Source organism: Hordeum vulgare, chromosome 6H, assembly GCF_904849725.1.
Source record: "Hordeum vulgare subsp. vulgare chromosome 6H, MorexV3_pseudomolecules_assembly, whole genome shotgun sequence".
NCBI lineage: Eukaryota > Viridiplantae > Streptophyta > Magnoliopsida > Poales > Poaceae > Hordeum > Hordeum vulgare.
Genome location: NC_058523.1, coordinates 5,793,704 through 5,816,939, shown reverse-complemented (window position 1 = coordinate 5,816,939; position 23,236 = coordinate 5,793,704).

Sequence of the window (23,236 nt, the reverse complement as noted above, 5' to 3'; positions counted from 1 at the left end):
AAATTCCGAAAAATATCTGCAAAGGAATTACCGACGCGATATCTAGATTTTGGTGGGGTGATGATGCAACTAATATGAAGATGCACTGGTTCTACTGGAAGAAAATGTGCATCCCCAAGAAGTATGGAGGTATGGGTTTTAGAGATATTCACTGTTTTAATCTTGCTCTCCTAGCTAAACAGGCATGACGGCTTATTGATGCGCCAGAATCTTTATGTGCGACCATCCTCAAGGCGAAATACTACCCCAATAATGATCTGTTGGCCACGGTTCACAAACCAGGATCATCGTTTACATGGCAGAGTCTCCTGGCAGGGGTAGAAACAATCAAAAAGGGTTATATATGGAGGATTGGTGATGGACAGAACGTCAACATCTAGGAGGACTCATGGATACCACAATCCTCGAACCAAAGAGTGATTACGATCAGAGGGGGAAATTTGTTATCTAGAGTCTCTGATTTGATCGATCCGGTGACGGGTGATTGGGATACCCAGCTAGTGAACCAAACTTTCTGGCCAGTGGATGCTCATCGGATTCTAGCAATCCCACTGCCGGTTTATGAGATGCACGATTTTATTGCCTCGAGCCCAGCGAAGAATGGCGTTTTCTCAGTTCGATCAGCATATCAAACGGAATGGAATTCCAGGTTTGGCAACCTAATACAGGTCAGTACTGGGTCTTCTTCACCAAGTGACAAATGGGAGCTGGTATGGAGTCTGGAATGCCCTGCAAAAATCAGAATTTTCATTTGGAGATTGTTACAGTCCGCTATCCCCTGTCGGGCAGTACTAGCATCCAAGCATATGAAGGTCAAAACCCAGTGTCCAGAATGCAAGAAGGGTCCAGACAGTATTTGCCACTTCCTTTTCGAAGGCCCCAGATCATTAGCAGTTTGGAAGCAGTTGGGCCTGTTCGATATTGTTAAGAGGGTATGCACTAAGTATAAATCGGGTGAGGATGTCATCTATGAGCTGTTGCATATGGAAACTTCAGGAATCACTCTTTTGGGTTGTCCTAAACTACGAGAGGTGGTTGCTACTGCTGCTTGGTATCTGTGGTTGAGATGAAATCCAAACAGCGCCTCAAATTGCCCTAGCCATACGTGGACTGTCGGCAAATTTCAGCATTGCATGTGCCAAAACAGCAAAAGGCCGCACTGGAGGTTGGAGCAAGCCGCCACAGGGCTATGTAAAACTGAATGTCGATGCAGGTTTTGATCACGACCTCCTCTGTGGATTGGTTGGGGCAATTATCAGACACCAAAAAGGGCAGTTCTTGGCAGCAGCAAATGATAGGATTGATATATGCTATGATCCGAACACTGCAGAAGCGTTGGCGGTAAGGTTTGGGCTCAACCTCGCAAGAACTATCGGGTGCAGTAAAATCGTGGTGAACTCTGATAATCTGGAGATAGTGGAGGATCTTAAGAAGGGATATTCTTCTTCGGCAGCTTCGGCAACCATCGATGATTGTTTCTTTTTGGGATCGGAATTCAAGCATGTTTTATACGATCATTGTGGTAGAGATAGTAATCAAGTAGCGCATGAGCTAGCTAAGTTAGCAAAATCTCCCCCCCCCCCCCTAGCTGTTGGATGGACTCAGCTCCTCCTGAGATTATCCCGGCTATTGTAAACGATATGGTTACTCGTATTGCTGAATAAAGTGGGAGGAAGTTGTCAAAAAAAAGGTGGCCTGGACGCGAGAGTGCAGCGATAAGAACAAAAGTTCCTTAAGTTTTCGAGAGAAACGACAAGAACAAAAGTTGATCCAGCTGTTGTCTTGTAACTCTATCAAAACTATGAAAACACAGAAGGATAAGGTAATATTAAGATGTACAAACTCCATGTGCATTTATGTACATATATGAGTGGCGGTGAAGTAGTTGTTGCTGACTGTTATCATGATCTGGCATCAATCCAACTGATGTCTGCAAGTTATACATGATAATTCCTAAAAACAGAAAGAGCTTTCGATCTCATCTGATGATTTTTTGGGGGAAATAGAAAATGGCATATATTAAAGTTAACTAACCGTTACAAGGTCATTTTTACACACACAAAAAACTACTAATACACCATCTCCTTGGGAAAACTGCCTTCCTGATGCACTGGTTGACAGGATGCCATCACCCATCACCGAAGATCGATGCCACTTTTGGAACACCAAACACCATCAAAGACAGAGAAGTTCATGCAGCGCTTGGGAAGTCGCTGATTGCAGTTGAAATATGACACTAACAATGATCTGGCAAATAGAACATTGTACCAAAAGAAGGCGGTGAAGATGGTTGGTGGACCACCCCAGATCCGGCCAGTCATATGTTCAGGAAATGTACTGACAAGATCCTAAATTGTACTCCCTCCATTCCTAAATATAAGTCTTTTAAGATATTTCACTATAAGTCTACATACAAAGCAAAATAAGTGATCTATACTCTAAGTTATGTCTATATGCATCCGTATGTAGTCTACTAGTGAAATCTCTACAAAGACTTATATTTAGGAACGGAGGGAGTAGTTGGCAGACTCCTAGACCGAGTCATAGGATCAACTCACTGGACGTCGTCCATTCCGCCAAGTTAAAGACACCTTCGAAAACAAAATGCATGACATGAAGAGTTGAAGACACAACCAGATCCACCGATCTAGACGACTCCCAATCCTCCTCAATGTTGTCGGTGATACACTCACCGATGAGGTTGACCGGGAGTCGGGGAAACCTTATTCTTGATCGGCACGACGCCAAAATCGGCACTAGTGTGCTGCCGTTGGGAGGAAGTAAGCTCTACCATTAGGATACCTAACTATATCACCGCATCACAGATACGCGTTCCCCGCCCCGTACGTCGCCGAAGCGGCAAACATGAAAGGACGAGACCCGATGACTTGTCGATGAGGAGGGGGTCGGTAAAACAGTGGCAAATATGGTTAAAAGAGGAATTTTCATGTTTCAAGTTCATTGCAGGTCGTAACCATGGTTTGGTCGCATGTATCACCTGATAAATTACAGAAGCTAGAGTTCAACACTGGTCTGAGTCATTGAATTAGACGCATGGCCAATTGGGTGAGGGTGGGGGAGTTGCGAACCTTTTGCAGCTCAGGAGTACATATATATAGCTCTCCGGAGTCTACTGGTATGGCTCAAGATGGCAATGGAGGCACGAAATCTACGTCCTCGCGGATTTTTGCCCTATTAGGGGACGGGGATGGGCGTCTTTTCATCGCTGCAGGGTTGTTGCTGGGCACATTATAAAACCCGGCATGTTTCATGGGTTTAAAGTTTAAACCTGTTTCGGTAGTCCCTGAACCCGAAACCCGACAATACCCATCAAAATGTGTTTCAGTACAAATGCCTAACAAATAAAACTGACTTAAAAGCTGCAGCTTGAAGAATTCAATTCCAATATAAGTACACTTGCAAGAAATACATATAGTGGAGTCCAAATTGCTACTGCCACTATGTCCATGATTTGTGAACCATGAATTGTAGTTGAACCATGTATGTCTGAGATATGCCCCTGTTTGTTGCTGAAATATGATTACCTTTATTGCTGAAATGGACTATTGTATTATCGTGAAATATGTTCCTTTTAGCTAATGTTATTGCTGAAAAGATGATGAGATATACTATTGTATTGTGCTGAAATTTGCTCAAGGTTTGCTGCTGAAATATGCTCTTTTTGCTGTTGAAACGCTATTGCATGTCGCTACTATTTATCTTATGTTGCTAATGCTGAAATATACTTTGTTTGTTGCTTAAATATGCTGATTTTTGCTGCTGCAATATGCTTCTATTTTTCTTTCAAATGCTGCTATTTTGATTTACTGCTCGCAGTGACGAGTTCCCGTTGGGTTTAGGAGACCCGACGGGTTTTGGGGACGGGCAAGAAACTATCCCCGCACACGATCACCTAGGATAACTGTATGGCTAAGCTGGCGTTACCTAGGATAACTTGAAGTGTGCAACAATTTGCATAACAAATGCATTCCAATAGTTGGGAGAGAAAGAGTGTACTGAGAAGATAGGGTCTTTGTGTTATGCAAGAAGATCAGTATGGGTCTTCCTATTGATCAATCCTTCCTCTTTTGTCCCTCGTCACTACATTGTTGAAGGCCCCTCGCTGTTTGCTCTTTTGAGTAAACTAATATATCTAGAATAGTTCATTAGTCGCTGGAGGTGGCAAACAAAATGGGAGAAAGGAAAAGAGAGATGTAAACTAAAGGGCTCTCTTTTTTTGCAAAGAAAGAAAAAAGAACTATAGGGCTCTCTTTTTTGAGTAGGTGTCTAACTTCCGTATTGCTTCCATGTGTTGGAATTAACCACGAGTCCTAGTCCGGCTTGGACTTGAAACCGTCACCGTGTAGGTATAGGATTAGTAGTTGTCTTGGTTAGCTACTATATATACGTACAAGTACCCCTGTAATATTGTATCAGATCACAGCAATACACAGAAATATTCGGGAGCGACACGCTCCCGGAGCCATCAACCTCGGCGTCTTAGTGTTGTCTTGCGTGCGTGTATTTTTCAGTGTTCCGCCGACGACTTGATCTGGCTCGTATTTGAAGCTAGCTGACACCGAGTAGTATTCGAAGCTAGCTGACATCAAGTAAAATCCATCCAGCTACTAGGCTGCTTGCTAGCTAGCTTTGTACGTGCACCTTGTCTCAGGAAGAATCGATCAACATGGTATTGTACGTACGAGTTCGGTCGACGGAAAGTATTCGTCAAAGAGCCAACGTACAACGCTTGATCGGGTCTGTGCCAACACCATGCAGGCAACATTATCTACCTTTCCCCACTGTAAGCCTCAACTTCTATCTCTCTCTCTCTCTCTGTCGCTTAGCTTGTTGGTCTCTAATGGTTCATGGGGGTATGACATCTAGGCCGACGTTCTACCGGATCTACCGGAGCAAGTCGACACAGGGGTTCCAGTCGGTCCCGTACGTAGTGGCGCTCTTCAGCGCCATATTGTGGCCGATCTACTACGCGCTGCTCAAGTCCGACGAGGTCCTGCTCATCACCATCAACTCTGCCGGCTGCGTCATCGAAACCCTCTACATCGTCATCTACCTCGCTTACGCACCGAAGCAAGCGAAGGTACACGCACCTCAGCTGCACATGCATGCATGTGTCCACCCTTCATCAGTTTGGGCATTTTGAGTGAACTCGTTTGTGCTGACACAAAAATGCCTGACATGCAGCTGTTCACGGCCAAGATCCTCCTCCTCCTGAACGTGGGAATGTTCGGCCTCATCGTGGCTTGTTCCAGCGGTAAAACCGAAGAGATCAGCGTTGAGAAGGTTGGCAAGGCAAATAACATAGAGCAAGCCTAGGCAGGCGCCATGCATTTCTTACAACGTCGAGAAAAGTATTTCCATGGATTAAGCCACATTAGTTTGTAGATCCTATTCTGGTCGTATTCGTTAGTATCAATTATGAGATCACTTCGATCTTGTTATAAAAAATCCCATTTTCTTGTACGAAATGATTAATCGAAGGCATGTAATCGTACATGTATCTCGCCTTTTCTAGCGTTTCTTTCGGTGGCAAAACTATAAACTAGCTATACGGTACATATTTATTTCCACGAGGGCAGCCCCGCGTCCCCCGCGTCGCCTCCTCCCTGGCGGCTCGGAGGAAACCCTAGCACCGCCGCCGCCGCATTTTCCCCCTTTCTCCCTCTCCTCCGCCGCTGCCAGAGGGAGCCACGGCACTGGCTTGTGGCCTTGATGAAGGTGGCGGCGGGGACCCTGCGTCTGGACGGCGGCGGTTCCCGGGGCGGCGGGGATCTTGCGTCTGACGGCGGCGGTTCCCGGAGCGGCAGCTTCGTTCCAGGGGCGGTGGCTACCGGTGGCGGCGGGGATCTCAGGCCTGGACGACGGCCCACGGGACGGCGGTGTCTTCGGCCGGCGGCTCCTGGTGGCGGCGGGGTTCCAGAGCCTGGACGACGGCGCCCGGTGTGGCGGCGGCTTCGGCTCCCGGGGCCGGGTCGCCTGGTAATCCAGCCTGATCCACCGCGCTAGCCTGGTTCCGGGTGCCTTCTCCTGGTGCTTGCTGGCCGGATCTAATCCGGTCTTGGCGGTGCCGACGGCGACGGCTTACCTGGGACCATGGTGGTGGCGGCGTCCCCTCCGCCGGGGATGACGGGTCTGATGGTGGGGAGACATGGTTGCCGGTGAAAACCGTGCCGACGGCGAACGATGGCGGCTTTCTGAGTCATTACCTTGATGAAGGCTTCATTCTGTAACTACTGTTGATGCACTTGTCCTGCTCCGGGGGAAACTCTAGGATCTGGTTTTCCAGATCGGACGATGGCGGCATTGCGGTGTCGTTCCTCTCTAGGGAGCATCGTTTGTGGAGCAGTGCTGGAGGACGGTGGCAGGAGGTGGAGCGTCTTCGTCCAGCACGGAGCTTCAGTGGTGATGTCAGGTCATGCCTGGCCGATAGGTGCTACGCTTTGTCATGCCTGGTCGGCAGGTGCTACGCACGACAGATCTTACTGAGCCTTCGCGTTTGGATGGACGAGCGCGGGGAGGTGGTGATGTTGGGCGCCGTGGTGGCGTCGACGGATGGCTGGACTGACAAGGATTATGCGGATCTCTCTCCTGAAGATGGTTCAACGGTTCGAGGATGATGGCGGCGGCTTCTAAAACGTATGCATGTGGTGTACGCTTTAGGTCTGTTGCACCGACTGTGCGTTCCGATACGTTATGTAGATGGATCGGAGACGACACCGGATTTAGATATGGGGAGTGAGAGCACTCCACATTATCACGGTATGTAGGTGTGAGAGGGGGCTTCGGATGGTTTGATGTATGTACTTGTCAGACCTTTATTGAATAAGTAATAAAGATGGCTGCATGCATCATTCGATGTAGAGGCCGGGCTCAGCCTCCTTTTGTAAAAAAAAATAAAAATTCCAGGAGCATCTTTGCATAACTCCACTAATTAGCAGAAGAAAAGAGTACACAAGCCGTGCATGCTTGAGCTGAAGAGTGTTTTTTTTTTTTTTGCCTTTCTTTTTAGAGGAGAGCTATTAGTGTGTATGTGCCATTTTCTTTTGGATGTGTTGGGATTTATATGGGCCGGACTGGGATGGGCCTTTATTGTGTCCGACTCACCTCGCCTCATAATGTGCCAGATGCATGCGTGGAGCTCAAGATTCGTGGCTACATTCCCTCATTGAATGTTCCGCGTCACGCTGTGTTTCGGCCCTATCCGATGAAGACCTAGTTGATCATCTCCGGTCAGTCAACGAACCGAATGCCAAGAGGTGGATATTCTCGATGATTGAGGATATACCACATGCAAAACTTACCAAATTAGTTACTCCCTCCGTTTCTTAATATAAGGCTCTGCTTGGCTCATCATTTCGGCATCAAATACATCTGCAAATTATACAGACCTTGAACCGTCGTTTTGTTTTCAGTCGAAAATTGTTCGGCCACCAGTAAAATACAAGTGTAAGTTAAATACCCCTGTATCGAAATACGACCATCCAAGCGCGGCCTAAGGTGTATTAGTTTTTTAAAAAGTCAAAGGATGTCTATCGGCTATATGGTCCGCGAGAAGGAAACTGATCCACGAGGGAATCATGCAAAGCCCGCACGCCACAAATTCTTTTTTTGAAAGGTATATTGCAGAATTGGAAACTGTCAAACAACCCCCAATTCAATCATCTCTCAATGGCGTACCGGGTGGCCCAGCCCAATGTGGCGATCTGAGATAGTTCCAAGTCCAGGAGAAGTGAAAATTAAGTCATGTCGATGGAGGCTTGTCGAAGACTGGGCGGAAGGGAGCCGCTGCGGCTGTTTGCAGGGATCATCATGGGCATTATCTGGGCTCCTCCGCTATGGTCTTTCCCCCACATAGCAGATCCAGGGACACTGCAGGAAGTGCTTGCATGTCGAGAAGCTCTAGCACTCGCTCTAGACATCTGGGTGGACCGACTTATTATTTCATGTGACTGTAAACCAGTATATCAAAGATCAGAGAAGAAAGTGGTGGCATTTGAAGGAGCTCAGAATTTCTATAGTTCTAGTTTCTATTTTGAAAGCAGATCGAGTTAAGAACAAAGAAACTCATAGTTTGGTTAAGTTTTGTAGCCCTTTAGAGGGCGGTCGCCACATGTGGCTGGGAGTTCCCATTGACCCAATTGTTATTCTTGTAAACCTCGTGATCGATTAATAACGAGGTCTTACCACTCAAAAAAAAAAACTTCAGTTCATGAAGCTCAAGCGCAACGGCCTCGAGTGCCGTTCTTTCAGAGGGGTCTTGACGGGTCGTCTATGACGAAGTCGGAGTTACTTGCTCGCGGAGAGGTGATGACACGACATTCTAAAGAAGTGCCAGAGTTATGTATGATAGCATTGTTAGCTATCTGATCATGGTTGTTTGTCACTGTGGACGCCCCTTGAGCTATAAAAGCACACCCAAGGCAACCTAGCAAAGGATTCGGACACTTGGAGATTCTACACTTGGTAGAATTGGATCCCCAGGGGCTTAGAGCCAAGTGCACTTGTATGTACGTGATAGTTCTCCGCGACAACCCTTACCGAAGCAGGACCCCGTGCAAACTTAATCTTCCTCAATCAATTCATCAATCCGTTTGGACTCCGTTTAATATTCTCTTATAAAAAAGGTAAAAAACACGGAAAAAACAGAAACTGGCACTTGGCACTGAGTTAATAGGTTAGTCCCAAAAAGATATAAAATGCATACAAAACATTCAAAGTTGACAAGATAATAGCATGGAACCATAAAAAATTATAGATAGAGATAAAAAAAACCTTGAAGAACATCATGACATGTTGAGTTATCCTGCACAATATGATTCTTGAGGATGAGAGATGATTTAACTTAGAATTCTTTTATGACAATGTGGGTAGCCGTGTCAAACCAGCTAGAGACCCAAACCGCATTAGTGCTTTTCTTTAGACATACAAGGAGATTGAAAATGCAGACACCCACTTTCAACTTCAGGAAGATCTCATTGAACATCATTGGCTAAGGGCTGGACAGTGACTTATTTTTGTATTCATTTGTATTTGTATTCATGACAAGTTTTGTATTGCACTATTTAAGTTTGCTACGGATATTTGAATAATTATTCGTAATGCGGATGATTATTGTATTATGTTTGATTCAAATAATTCAATTTGTTTTCGATTGTTGAATTATGTTTTATTTGATATTTGTGGGCTGATGATATGCGGGATGCAGCGACGCAAAGAGCAGACCCCGCAAAGCCGACCCATAAAAAGTATATTCCACGAATATACTTTTTTACGGATCCGTTTGGGGGTCTGCATCTGCGCCAGCCCGCAAAAGCTGTTTTACGCGAACTGCAAACGCGTTTTGCGGGCCGGCGGGATGCGGGGTCTGCTAGAGTTGCTCTAAGCGTTGCCCTGTCGTTAGAGCATCTTTAGTAGAACCCTCAAACCCTTAAATCTAAAACCAGTTTTAAGGGTTGAGAATTGTCCATTTTTGACACTTTTAAGGGTTGAAAAACAGGGGCAAAGACTAGAACCCTCAAACCCAACCCTTATAACGGAATATTCCCGGGAGGCGGGGTGGCGGCCGGGGCGCGGTGGGCAGCGACCGAGATGCGGAGGGCGGCGGGGCGCGGAGGGGCGGCGGCCGGGGCGCGGGGGCGGCGGGGCGGCGGGGCAAGGAGGGCGGCGGCCGGGGCGCGGAGGGGCGGCGGGGCGACGGCCGGGGCACGGAGGGAGCGCGGGGCGGCGGCCGGAGCGCGGGGGGAGGCGGGGCGGCGGCCGGAGCGCGGGGCGTCGGCGGCCGAGGCGACTTCCTCGCGCGCGCGGGGAACCAACTGCCTCCCGCGCGAGGTGAGAAGTGGAGTACGGGTTGGGGGCAGTTTTCCCTCCCAGCCCTTACTTCTACAGGCTGGGAAGGGGTTTGAGGGTTGGACCTCTAAATTTTTTTACGGGTTTAAGGGTTTAAGGGTTCTAGTCTACGCCGTTTTTTCGATGAAAACTGTAAAAAAAACGATTATTTTTAAGGGTTTGAGGGTTTGAGGGCTCTACTAGAGATGCTCTTAGAGCTGGTGAGGTCGATGGAGTTCGGCTGGGTCGCAGCCCACGGCACGCCATGCTGCCGCGCGTCTCGAGCCGCCTCATTCACCGTCTGCGGCGTCGACGACTGAGCTGAGCTGTGCACCACGGCACTCCTCCCCTGCATGATCCCGCCATTCCTCTTGCTCCTCCCATGTGTAGCGAGCACACCGCTCCTCCTCGTGCTCGGCCTGCATCTAGCGGTCCCCATCGGCCCGCTCCCCCGCCAGCTAGTGTTGCCTTCAATACTCGTGGTACGCTGCCTCTTGCGTCGGCGTCGCGGGCATCGTCACAGGCGGCTTGTTCACCCACTCACGGACAATGCCAGCCTACACGTACCTCTCGCCAGTGAGTGGCCTGAACACAACCTCTATGGGATATTGCTCAAGCAGCGATGGCGGTGTCGGAGGGATGCAATGCCTCGTCGCCGACAGCTGGAGGGCCTTCTCCATGCCGGGCCAACGTGCGTCTGCTCCTCACGCTTGGACTCCTCCAGGGCGTGCTAGAGGGCCGCCTCGAGTGCGGCTTGGTAGGCCCCATCCTACTCCTCCTCTTCTAGACCCACGTAGGGGGGCAACGGTGCATAGTCGGCATCGAGCTAGATTGCGCCATGGCAGTGCACGTAATGCTCGACCGTGAACCACACATCTCGGTGGGGTGAATCCACTGCATAGAAAGGGTCACATGCGGATCTCCTTGGAGCGCGCCCTCGCGGACCGCGGTATCATCGACATGGAGATGCGGTGTAGGTCCAAGTGCCACGCATGCGGGAGGTTAACGTCAAGGAACGTCAGCATGATCGAGTGGTACCGCGCGTGGTGCATCGCGATGTACGCATGCTCCCATGATCGACGAAGAGCCCTATCCACCGATGGTAGCAGCACCCACCGTGTCGATGCAAACGAAGAAGCCAACCATTGCTACTGTTTGCTAGGGTTTGATTTCGCCGATGAGGGAGCGGGCGTGACTACATGTGGACGGGAAGTGGATGATCCCTTCCGACCCCACCCCCACGCTTGCAGTTAAAATGACGTGGACTCCCGAGGTTCCAGCCGCTGCCATACGGACCCAAAGGTAGGTGTACAAATTAACTACGACTGCGGTGATGGTTGGACGGCCGACAGGCAGGTTCAAGACAGACACCGAGCGGACACAAAACAGGTCAGTTTCGTGTCCATGTGAATGCAAATCGATGTAAATATGCATTAAAAGTGTGTACAAACAAACAACAAAGAAACATATTTTTGTTAGAGGTAATCCCGTAGGATTCATATGACTGGATCTTATGCCTAGTAATTAGACCACCTAAACAATATAAGAGAGAGAGATTGGTTCTTACCACCAATGGTTGAGGCCATTGGTGTAGCCGATGCGATGTCCCGTGCCTGCTCGATGCAGGCGTGATGCAGGCTCGGGGTAGAGGATCGTGGCGGGAAGCGGCGTCCCTCCGGGCGCCACCGGCACTGCCTTGGAACAGGGGCAGAGCTTGGTGATGGTCTTCCCGTCGTGCAGTGCTCCCCCAGATCGGTTAGGGTTTTAGGGATGTAGGGGGCAGCAGTAGTCCGTACGCGAATAGGATCTCACACACAGGTGCCGGCTGCCCCCAACCCTTTTATGTGCGCTGGCGATAGGGGACCAAAACCACGTTGGTTGGGGTGCCCCCGATCAGGGCGCTTCTGTTGTGACGAGGGCACGTTCGTTGGATCGTGGCCCTCTCTTTCTCGTTTCTTTCATGTTTATCCTTTGGCCTTTTTTTCTTTCTTTCTTTCTTTTCTCTACAGCCCATTGGGTCTTAGATCAAATACCAACATTCTCCCCCTTGATCGTTAGGCTCATTAACATTTGTCCATTCTCCATAGGAATGATGTACCAGAGTAAGGTGTTACAACCACAAAATGTCATGCCATTGAACCGCCATACTCATAGCACTCATCCTATCTCGAAACGGAATACATATTACTTAATGGGGAGTGGTTATATTAGTGGTCCCATTATTCCAGAATCAAGAGGCTTCCAATAATCCCATGTCGGCTACATGCTCACGAAATATATTGGGTGGTAAGCCTTTAGTGAGCGGATCCGCAAGCATACGTGTCGTACTGATATGTTTAACATTAATGGTTTGATTCTGGATTCTATGTTGAACAACACGATACTTTAGGTCAATGTGCATGGCAGCAACACTTGACTTGTTGTTATTGGCATAGAAAACTGCGGGTTCATTATCGCAGTACAATGTGAGTGGTTTGGAAATGCTGTCAGCCACCTTAAGTCCGGGAAGAAAATTCTTTAGCCATACAGCCTGCCCAGTGGCCTCAAAACATGCTATAAACTCTGCCTGCATCGTAGATGAGGCAACTGTCGTTTGCTTGGAGCTTTTCCACGATATGGCTCCACCGACGAGTGTGAATATATAACCTGACGTGGATTTCTTGCTATCCACACACCCGGCAAGATCAGAGTCTGAGTAACCAATAACTTCCAGGTTATCAGACTTCTTATATGTAAGCATGAAATCTTTAGTGCCTTGCATATAACGCAAGACTTTCTTTGCGGCCTTCCAGTGGTCCGGTCCTGGATTAGATTGAAATCTGCCAAGCATCCCGGTTACAAAATCTAAGTCAGGGAGTGTACACACTTGAGCATACATGATGCTTCCGACAGCCGAAGCATAGGGAACCGACTTCATCTGATCAGCTTCATTTTGGTTCCTTGGACATTGGAATGTCCCAAACTTATCACCCTTGACTATGGGGGCAGGTGTAGAAGAGCACTTATGCATATTGTATTTCTTTAGTACTTTCTCAAGGTATGCCTTCTGTGATAGTTCTATTGTTCCGTTGGACCTATCTCGATGAATCTCAATGCAAAGGACATACGAGGCTTCACCGAGATCCTTCATGTCAAAATTCGAGGACAAAAATCTCTTGGTCTCTTGCAGCATATCTTTATCACTGCAAGCCAACAGAATGTCATCCACATATAGGACTAAAATTGTGAACCTACTGCCTTTGAACTTAACGTATATGCAGTTGTAAACTTCATTTTCTTTAAAACCAAAAGTTCTAATAACCTTGTCGAACTTTAGGTACCACTGTCTTGAAGCCTGCTTGAAGCCATATATGGATTTCTTTAAACGACATGCCATATGTTCTTTTCCTTCCATGACAAAACCTTCAGGTTGAGTCATGTAGACTTCTTCTTTCAAGTCACCATTCAGAACTGCCGTCTTGACATCCATTTGATGCAGCTCTAAATCATAATGAGCTACAAGTGCCATGACTATTCTGAAGGAGTCCTTTGCCGAGACAGGTGAGAAGGTTTCGTTATAGTCGATCCCTTCTCTCTGTGTAAAACCCTTTGCTACAAGTCTCGCTTTGAACCGTTCAACGTTCCCTTTGGAGTCATATTTGGTTTTGTAGACCCATTTGCAGCCTACCCTTTTGGCTCCATCGGGAACTTCTGTTAAGTCCCAAACATCATTCGAGCTCATAGATTTCAATTCATCTTCCATGGCAACCATCCATTTGGACGCGTCTTCACTTTTAGTGGCTTCTTTATATGAGGTCGGATCTTGTGCCTTCCCGATGTCATTTTCATCCTCACACATGAAAGTGACATAATCATTTGGGATGGCCTTTTTCTTATCTCGTTGCGATCTTCTCACGGGCTCATTAGTATGCGTGTTTCTTCTTGCCCGAGAAGGTTGAGGATCAACATTAGGTTGAGGATCATCATTTGGTTGGGAGTCCTCGTCCTGAGGAGGATCTTCATTGTGCTGAGGCTCCTCGTCAGATTGAGGATCCACTTCAGGTTCGGGATCACCAGCCGGTGTCTCGTGCGTGATAGTCATAGGGATAAAGCTCTCTCGGATAGTCGGGGATGGGACATACACCCGCTTCTCCTCAAGATCAATTGCCCTAACCTGAGTGACTTCATTATCCTCAAAAAATACTGCTTGCCTGGTTTCCACAAACTTGGTGGTGTGACCTGGGCAATAAAAACGGTATCCTTTTCCTCTATGAGGGTACCCAATGAAAAAACAACTAATTGTCTTTGGGTCCAACTTCTTAATTTGTGGATTGAATACTTTAGCTTCAGCTGGGCAGCCCCACACACGCAAGTAATTCATGCTCGGTTTCTTTCCCGTCCACATCTCATAAGGTGTGCTCGGTGCTGACTTAGTTGGAGCAAGATTCAGGATGTGTGCAGCTGTTTTCAATGCCTCCATCCAAAGGTTTACTGGTAAGCTTGCATGACTAAGCATGCTTCGTACCATATCCATCAAGGTGCGGTTGCGACGCTCAGCTACACCATTTTGCTGAGGTTCACCGGGCATTGAATATTGGGCAATAATTCCATTTTCAGCAAGATGTTTAGCAAACGGTCCTCGAATTTGCCCATAAGGAGCATGCCTGCCATAATATTCTCCCCCGCGATCAGATCGTACTACCTTGATCTTTAGATCGAGTTGGTTTTCAACCTCTGCTTTATAAATCTTAAATTTGTCCAAAGCTTCGGACCGATCACGTATGGGGTAAATATAGCCATAGCGAGAGAAATCATCCGTAAAGGTAATGAAAGAATCAAAACCATCCACAGATTTTACGTTAAAAGGTCCACATACATCAGTATGAATAAGTTCAAGGACCCTTGTGGCTCTTACTGCTCCTTTCTTAATTGTTTTTACATACTTTCCCTTAATGCAGTCAATGCAATTGCCCGCGCCAGAGAAATCTAGTGGAGGAAGTATTTCTACTTTAATCAATCGTTCCATTCTCCCCCTCGAAATGTGGCCTAAGCGACGGTGCCACAATTTTGAAGAAGGATTGGTACTTCTCCCATTTTTTTCATGATTGCATACATTCATATTCAGCTCACAGAGATTCACACATATAGGATATTCGAAAAGATTCAACATATAAAGTTTGCCTCGTCGAACGGCGAGACCAACATCCTTATTACAATATTTTAAGAAACATTGTTTCTTCCCGAAAGAACAATGAAAACCATAATCATCTAAACATGAAACTGAAATCAAATTCCTACTTAATGTAGGTACATAAAGTACGTCCTGGAGCTGAAGTAGGAAACCAGTGTGCAACTTCAAGGTGAGGGAGCCCACAGCTTCAACTTCAGCCTCCTTTCCATTTGCGACATTAAGTCTTCTTGAACCCCTTCTTAGGGTATGGCTTGTATGGAATCCCTGCAAGGAATTAGCGACATGCACAGTCGCTCCTGAGTCAATCCACCATGTAGATTCAGAAAAATCAACATATAGAGATTCATCTACGAGGGTGATTTCATCTTTACCTTTTTTATTCAGCCACTTGAGGAAACCAGGACAGTCTGCCTTGACATGACCAGGCTCTTTGCAAAAGTTGCAAATCATTTCTCCAGCGGCATTTTTGAGATTGAGTGGAGCAGCCGCTGGAGGAGCGAGACGTGAACAGCTTGCTTCATTGCATTGCTTAGGTTTTGGAGGAGTCTTTTTAAAAAACTGCTTTTTGTTGGGCACATTATTGCCAGGAGCATTGTTCTCCTGCTTCCTTTTTCCAGAGTTAACATGGAAAACTTGATCATTTTGTTCACTTTTCATTCTCTCTTCCTCCTGAACACAATGTGCAATGAGCTCAGGTAGTTTCCATTTAGTTTCAAGAGAGTTGTAATTTATCTTAAATGGATTGAACTGTGAGGGTAGTGACCTAAAAACAAGGAGCACAAGAAGCTCTTCGTTCAAGTCACACTTCATGGTTTTAAGCTTTGCCGCGGCATTGCTCATACTTAATATGTGTTCCCTCACACTTCCTTGCCCATCATATTTTGCAAGCAGCTTGTGTAAAAGCTCATCAGCATACACTTTCTCTGAGCCCTTAAATTGTTCTTCCACCGATTTCAAATATTCGGCGGCATTTTCTTTAGTGGGAATAGCCCCTTTAATCTCAGTTGAGATGGAGAAGTTCATAATTAGGAGTGCCATTCTGTTCGACCTCTCCCACTGCTCAACTTTAGTGTCATAGGCTTTCTTAAGCTCAGCATACCCAGTGGAACCCTTTGGAGGTTCCTCTGGTTTACTTTCTCTAAGCGTGAGGTCAACCTCATGCCAACCTAAGTGCAATAGCAACAAGTCCTTCCATGTTTGGAAGTTGTTCCCTGTTAGTGGCTCGATGTTTTCGAAACCACGAGGACCGGAAGCTGTCATAATTTGAAAATATCATAAGTAAAGGGAAAGAACATCATAACTAAATTAAATTGCAGAAAAATTAACCTATGTTGGTTGATCAATTTTCATGCAAAAATTTAATTCCAAAATATATCACCGTTGGGCAGAAAATAATAAGGAATTAACATAAAATAAAATATATATGAATCAGAATTGTAAAACAACTTTGGTTGTATTACAAAAAGAAAACATCACATTAATATGCCATAAATGACATAGACATTATTTTCATAAAAAATTTCCAAATAAAATTTCTCGTTCGTTCCATTTTATTCAGAAAGCTTAAACATAATTTGTCAACATTATTCTTCTGTTAATTTTCTATTTATAACAGTGCAAAAAACATTTTTAGAACAACTTTAGAAAATGCACTGAGTAAAACAGAAAATGCGCAGAATCTTATTGTGGCCTAAAACAACTCGGGCCGAAGCCTATGCGCGCAACCGGCCCGTTAGGCGGCCGAAGGCCTGTCTGGCCGCCGAAGCCCATGCGCGCTACCGGCCCGTTGAGCGGCCGAAGGCCTGTCTGGGCACCGCTCTGCCAGGACCGTCCTATCGAGCGAGCGGCTCGGATCGATCCCAGCAGAGGGAAAACTGGGACAGGGGTGGAACCCTAGCCCCATTCCCCATTCCCTCGCGTCGCGCAGCACGCGGCAGTGACGGCGGGTTCAGCGCCGCGGCAGCAGCCTCGCTCGCCGGAGCTGCGCACGGTGTGGCGCCGCGGCAGCTGCGCTCACCGGAGCAGCGTGCAGGGGACTTCGTCCCACGCGCTCCTCCGTCGAGCGTGGCTCCGGTGGTGCATCTAATCGGCGACGGCGACGGCGACGGCGACGTGCAAGGCGCAGAGCCATGCGATGCAGCCGCCCCGCGCATCCTCCCGCACGCCGTCCCGGAGGACAGCAGCGTTTCGGCCATGGATGCACGCACGGCGACGGCCGCGCGGATCCGAAAGCCGACGTTAATAGGTGAGACAAAAACTTTGCCTCTGATTTGGGATTTTGGCATGATTTCTTTGAAACATTTGACTCCCCTCCTTCTATTTTCTTAGTCATGATCCGAAAACAGTGCCTAGAGATCAAAACGTAGCGCGGAAACGTGACATAAACACATTAACAGAACATGGTTTAATCATTCTTGGGAAAACTAGCACCGTCCCGTGGCATTAAAACACCAATAATCATGAACCAGATCGATCTTAGGGATCTAATCTAGGCTTAAACGGCTCTGATACCATTGTTAGAGGTAATTCCGTAGGATTAATATGACTGGATCTTATGCCTAGTAATTAGACCACCTAAACAATATAAGAGAGAGAGAGAGATTGGTTCTTACCACCAATGGTTGAGGCCATTGATGTAGCCGATGCGATGTCCCGTGCCTGCTCGATGCAGGCGTGATGCAGGCTCGGGGTAGAGGATCGTGTCGGGAAGCGGCGTCCCTCCGGGCGCCACCGGCACTGCCCTGGAACAGGGGCAGAGCTTGGTGATGGTCTTCCCGTCGTGTAGTGCTCCCCCAGATCGGTTAGAGTTTTAGGGATGTAGGGGGCAGCAGTAGTCCGTACGCGAATAGGATCTCACACACAGGTGCCGGCTGTCCCCAACCCTTTTATGTGCGCTGGCGACAGGGGACCAAAACCACGTTGGTTAGGGTGCCCCTGATCAGGGCGCTTCTGTTGTGACGAGGGCACGTTCGTTGGATCGTGGCCCTCTCTTTCTCGTTTCTTTCATGTTTATCCTTTAGCCTTTTTTTCTTTCTTTCTTTCTTTTCTCTACAGCCCGTTGGGCCTTAGATCAAATACCAACAGTTTTAAGTTTACAGGCCCGTGTTTTCGTTCGTTTTGATCCAAATAAACACGCGTGGATCACCTAATAAACTGTGACAAGATGAGATAGACCACATTTACGACGTTACAAAAGCAACATCAAAACGAACAAGGTACTGTGAGGAAACATTTACTGCTAACTAAGATAACATATACTTTCTCCGTTTCAAAATAAGTGTTTCAACTTTATACTAGCTTTTGTACAAATTTATACTAAGCTTAAGACAGCTATTTTGGAACGGATGGGGTACTGCTACTGCAAGGAAACATTTGAAAACGAACAAGACCACCGACCGACCGACCGACGCTGGCTAGTTATGGCCTTTGGATCGGTGTCGCAGCAGCTCTTGACATGATTCTCCCACTCGGCGGGTAGCAGCAGTAAATAAACCAGGTAAAAAATCTCAACCTTCAACTAGCGACTTACTACAACTGATCTATAGTTCAATTTTCCTTGAGCCGGATCAGTAATAATTCGTTAATTTGTAGGTTACTTGTAGTTGATTTGGCCAGTTATTCAGCTGACACGGTGCTTCTTGCGTTAATCTTGTTTATGGTATGTATTAATAGGCACTACATAAATAACTATTACTAATGAAATTAAAATATAAAAGTATTTCTCCATATACACTTTAAAATTAAAAAATCGACGCATATACAAAAATAATGTATAGAAATATAAAAAAATTAGAATGCAATTCAAAAAGTGTTATTCTTTATATAAAAAAGGTGAAAGATCAACTACATAGGTATGTTCCAAGCGCCAAACATGTATACCGTCCACTACTGCAGGAATTTTCATTTTAAATTGATGATTTTATTTAATTTGATGGAATTTTCCTGAAACTCAATGAGCTTATTTTCAAATTTATGATATATATTTTTCATATTGATGATTTTTTTAATTTCGATGATTTTTTTCAAATTTGATGAACTTTTTCCAAATTCATTGTACTTTTGTTAAAACCGATGAACCTTTTATCGAATTTGATGAACTTTTTTTCAATTTGATTTTTTTTTAAACAATTGGTGAAATTTTTTCAATTCAATGATTTTTTCTTAAAAGTTGATGAACATGTTTTCAAGTTTACGTTTTATTTTTTTAGATAATTTATATTGGGTGTATGTTAACGTTTCTTGTAGTAGCCGGCGAGGTTAGTTGTATTTTTTAAGGGATAACCACAAAATTTATTTGGTCTAGTGGTTAGTGCGCTGGGAGTTCCAGCTATCCCCTCTAATTATTCATTCAGTATTGCTAAGTTTTTTTTCTTCACGTTCCCGTTGAGCGGGTCATTGGGCCGGCCCGCTAAGCACCCCTGCGAGCGCTAGGATCGCCAACCGACGCTTAGAACGCCAGATAAGAGCTTCCCCGTTTTCAACTCATGACATCTTTCGACATGTTTAGAGGCATCTCTTATTGGGCCCATTTTTGATCCTTAAGAGCTTTTGATCTGCTAGCGGCCTGTTCTGCCATTGGGCCATTTTCATCCTGCGGCTCCATTCACCCCATTAAAGGTCCATGGAATTTACATCATACACGGTGTATGTGCGGATGTCTAATATGCCACACGTATGATGAATATTGGAACTATTTTTTAACATGTAAACAGTCTTACCATTCTTATTATAGACCTGGCAATAGATGTGGCTTCCTTTACTATCATTGGCTCTCAATATTTATCAGGTTTGGGCTTCTTTTGCTTGTAGGCTGGGCAGCTGGGCGGCAAGGAAATGTGAACACACCAGATCTGCTAACATGCTATCTGGGACGAACAATTTAGGTAATTTAATCTTTTTATATATGTGTTTTTTTCTTGGTTATCCAAGTCAATCCCCAATTGAAGGATCGATTGGTTCTTTCGGCAAGGATATAAAAAGATACTTTATTCATCACTGACATCACCGTCGTCGAAGCAAGACGATAAACGATCAAAAAACCTAAGCTACTTGGATCTAAAAACAATCCACATGATGGACCCGGCGACCCCCTCATCATCGACAATCGAGTTTATCGATAGAGGGGAGCCGTCGGAAGACGGCGGCGAAAGAGACTCTCCTGGCGAGAAGTCGAGATCACCTTTCCTTTTCGAGTAACTTCTTTTTTCTTGTTTTTCTCTTTACTCGGACTACTTTGTAACTTTTTCTCGGACCATTATGTGTTATTAATAAAATGGCTGTATGCATCACTCGATGCAGAGGCCGGGGCAACGCCTCCTTTTCGAAAAAAAAACCCGAGAAGCGGCGTCGCCCTCTGCAAGATTGGTTGTCTCGCCGACAGATGGACGGCAAACACGGTTAACGGAAAAACGCTGAAGGACATCGTATTCTACAACGGGAAATTGTATGGCCTCATCGCCTCCAAGGGCCTGATCAAATTCAACATAGGCATGAACAAATATGGCAGGCCACTGGTCACCGTTGACGTCGAGTTGCATGTCCGGACTGTCAGCGAACCCTTGGTATGGTCGACTGACATCGTTGAGCTGCAAGGCAAGCTGGCGATGGTGCTAGGGTGGTTGCCAGCATACGACACGAGCCGTGAGCCTTTCTTCAAGGTTTTTGTGCTGGCCGATGATGAATCGATTGCAAAGTATGCTCATAAGTGGGAGGAGGTCACAACCTTGGGTGACTGCGCCTTATTTTTGGGGAAAATGTCCAGGTCGGTTGAGGTGCCAGCGGTTGGGCGTGGCGGGGTGCAGAGGAACCACATCTACGCTGATGATATGACGTACTTGACAAGTTTGGATGGCCATGATAGCCATTGTGTATATCCTATGCAAGGAGAAAGTGGTGACAATGTCACGCAGAGGATCAAATCAGCAGGATCTTATGTAGCAGCTCGCGCGCAAACTGGCATGTGGGTACTCCCTCCTTATTTCTAGCCAACCAAGAATAATCGAGTATGTCACATTTTAAGTTTTAAGTTTATTTCTAGTGTACCTTGTATCATTATACTTGTATATTGTAGATTGTAAAAGTTGTAGAGTATACACCGTCACATTTTAGTATGTTATCTTGTACACCCAGTAAGTAGCCTACCATGCCTCCTCATGACATCCCTCACCGGCCTACTAAGTAGTCGCCCTGACAAGGTCATTGCTATCGCTTGTGGAGCTCCGATGGAACACAATCCGGTGTACATCTCATGGCTGACACGGGTCAGCACTGCCTCAGCTTCCTGCTCTCCAACCAAACTCTGCTGCAGGTGTTATTCCTGCCGTCCTCTGCCGCGGTCTTGATGAGTGCCTCCGAGCGGTCGTATGGGACCTATTCCGAATAGTTACCAAGGAACCTTTTCTATGCGGGGGGAGTCTGCTGAGGCGACAGCAGAGGCGACTGCGGATCCGGCGGGAGTGGATCCTGGAGCGAAGGGCGGGGGGTCTAACGTCGACCATGTGTGCGGCGGTGAGATCGCCGCCTTCCTCCCCGACGACGGGGAGACTTTCGCGGAGTCCCGGCAGCCGTCGTGTGAGACCAAGGTAAGTTCTGGACTTCCTTCTATTACAGATGGTTGTTCTGCAGGTGTTCATGGTCGGTGGGAGGTTCGTTTCTCGCTTTCTAATGATGCATCTAGGATAGATCAATTTGGTTCGCTAGTCGTTCATCATTCGTCTGGGTGGGCGACGATTAGAGATGCGGAGGGAGATATTCTTGCAGGTTGTTATCTTATTCCAAATGATCTGAGGATCGGGTTAGAGATTGAGATGGATGGATTTCAAGTTTTCTTGCTAAAACCTTCTTCCTTGGGGAGCGCTTGTGGGGAGAAGATTCAGAATGCTTCGGTTCCTTCTCGTGTGGGTGGGAGATTCTGGGTTCTTGCAGATCAAGATAACGATTCGGACGTCGAGGATGATGTTCCTTCGGCTTCGTGCTCTTCGGTTCCATCTCCGATTTCTCCAGCAACGCCTTTGGGGGTGTCGGTGGAGTGCAAGTTGCAGCAAGACTACCCATTACCAACGAGGAAGAAGGGGGCTTCCCTACCGAAACCTTGGATCGGGCCACTTCCTAAGGTAAGTAGAAATCCAATATCTCTAGCTGACTTTTTCATTCCTGGCTGCTGCTGGCCTGAGGAAATATTGAATCAGCGTCAGCTTAAACCAATGCCCCCGATGCAGTCTTCGTCGGATGTGCCGTTGTTGGCGCAGTCTACGCGCAGTCTGTGGGACAGTTTCCTCGCGGCTGCTTTTTCGGCGGACGGGCCGGCCCTTTCTACATCGGTGCGTGCTGATCCGCGGGCTGGGTGTTTGGCCCAGTCGGGATTAAGTCGGCCTGATGTTGGGCTGGTGGATCGCCAGAAGGACTCTGGCCTAGGTGGTCGGGCTGTATGTAAGATCGCTAGGGTTGGCTTCCCTCGACAGAAGGCTGGTCGAGCGCCGCGTGTTCCTGCCCTTCGGTCGCCAGTCATGGCTGGAAGAGGAGCGCCCTTGCCGCAATCGACTCAGCGCGCGCCGCTGGCCAGGAACCAGGGTACAGGCAGTGCACGCGGCCAGGGGCCTCGCATGCCTGCATAGCCTGCCGCAAAGTCCTTTGTGGCGGTGGGGGTGCAGGCCACTTCAATTGCTGGTGAGACGAGAGGGCAGGCTGGGGTTGATGTCAATCGCATGCAGCCTCGTGGATGGTGGGGAGACGATCGAGTTAACGCATACGGCGGCGGCCAGCACCGCGGATCGTCGTCGCATGGTGGTGGTCGAGGATATGCATGGCAGTCTAATGCTGGTCAGGGACAGGGTTTCTCGGGTCCCACAGGGAATTTTGTGCCGGGGCCGGCTGGTCCCAAGCGGGGTGGATATCGGCAGCGGTGGGGAGGCCGTGGTGGTGGTAGGAGAGCGCCGCCACAGGTGGATTCTGCTGCTGCAGACAACGTTGAGCAGGCGCAGCAACCCGAGGCGCCCCCAACCTCTCTTCCTACGCCGCTAGGGGCTGTCGAGACTGTTGTGGCTCTGGACAAAGGTGATATTGCTCCCAGGATGGAGGGAGGAGACCGTCCAACAAAGTGGGCACGTAAGAAGGAAAAGATGACGTGCTATCGGTGTGGTGAGAATGGGCATTTTGTGTCCGAGTGCTCGGCTGTTCTATGCGAGCTATGTCTTAAGCCCGTGCACGGATCTTCTTCGTGCC